Here is a 1,773-nt window from a genome sequence, read left to right on the forward strand (position 1 = left end):
ACTGCAAGCTCAGCCTCCTGGGTTCATGCCATTCTCCTGCTTCAGCCTCCCAAGTAGCTGGGACGACAGGCACCCGCCACCACGCCCGGCTAATTTTAAAAATATTTTTAGTAGGACGGGGTTTCACCGTGTTAGCTAGGATGGTCTCAATCTCCTGATCTGGTGATCTGCCTGCCTCAGCCTCCCAAAATGCTGGGATTACAGGCATGAGCCACCTCACAGGCCTGTTTTCTGTATTTTTTTAGAGACAGTTTGATACTATGTTGCCCAGACTGGTCCCTAACTCTTGGGCTCAAGCAGTCCTCCGGCCTTGGCCTTCCAAAGTGCTGGGATTACAAGTGTAAGCCACCACACCCAGCCAGATGTTGAAGTCTTAACTCCCAGTACGTCAAATATCACCTTATTAGGAAATAGGGTCATTGCAGATATAATTAGTTAAGATGAGGTCAGGGCCCTAATTCAATGTGATTGGTATTCTTATAAAAAGAGAAAATTAGACACATACACAAAGAAAGCCAAGTGAAGATCAAGGCAGAGAACAGGGTGATTCTTCTACAAGCCAAGGAATGACAAAGATTGCTGGCAAACCACCACCAGAAGCCAGGGGAGAGGCATGGAACAGATTCTTCCTCACAGTTCTCACACAACTCTCATGACACCTTGATCTGGAACTTCCAGCCTCCAGAATTGTGAGACAGCCAATTTCTGTCATTTAAGTCAGTTTGTAGTACATTTTAAGCCAGTTTGTGGTACTTTATTACAGTAACTTTAGCAAACGAATACAGAGGATATCAGGGGACGAGCTACACAAGTCACCTATGCTTGCCGGCTTCCTGTTCTCCCTATTTCATTCTTTCTGCAACTCCTCCAAAATGGATCTCAGGCCACCCACCTTCCTGATCCTGCTCTCTCCAAAGTCACCGGTGATTTGATTTTTAATGGACAAATCTGACCCCTTCTGTCATCATTTCACTTGACTACTTTACATCATATTAGAGTATCTCCCACTTCAAGATCCATGTCTGGATAATTTCCATTGCCTTCATTCATTCCTTTATTATTATTATTTTGAGACAAAATCTCCCTCTGTCACCCAGGCTAGAGTGCAGTGGCGTGATCTCGCTCACTACAACCTCCGCCTCCCAGGTTCAAGGGATTCCCCTGCCTCTGCCTCCCGAGTAGCTGGGATTACAGGCATGCACCACCGCACCTGGCTAATTTTGTACTTTTAGTAGACACAGGGTTTCGCCACATTGGCCAGACTGGTCTTGAACTACTGACCTCAAGTGATCTGCCCGCCTCAGCCTCCCAAAGTGCTGGGATTACAGGAGTGAACCACCACACCCGGCCCAAATCCTTTATTTTTAAATGTACAAATTCCCTGAGGTTATACCCTTTAGCCCTCTCTACAGCTACCATTAGTCCAGAAGTTGCAAATTATTGCCATATTCCCCCACTCAGATATGTTTTATTTGGTCCTTCCCTACACAGAAACCCCACAGGTTCCACAATGCCTAGCAGATAAAGTCCAAAGTCTTTAGCTTGACATTTAAGACCCTGACCAACCTGACATGAGACAAACTTTTCTATGTTTTCTGGCAACTCCCCAGCTCTAACCTAAGTATATCCAATTCCTCATTTTCCAAGGTAATTAGAAATAGAGAATGCAAAGTCTTCAAGTCAAAGATAATAACATTATCTGTCAGCATCAGAGTGGACTTTAGGCTAATGATTGAAAACTTGATTTTTCCAGCCTCTTTCTGGGACAGTATA

The sequence above is a fragment of the Mandrillus leucophaeus genome, unplaced genomic scaffold (assembly GCF_000951045.1).
Source record: "Mandrillus leucophaeus isolate KB7577 unplaced genomic scaffold, Mleu.le_1.0 Scaffold67, whole genome shotgun sequence".
NCBI classification, from domain to species: Eukaryota; Metazoa; Chordata; class Mammalia; order Primates; family Cercopithecidae; genus Mandrillus; species Mandrillus leucophaeus.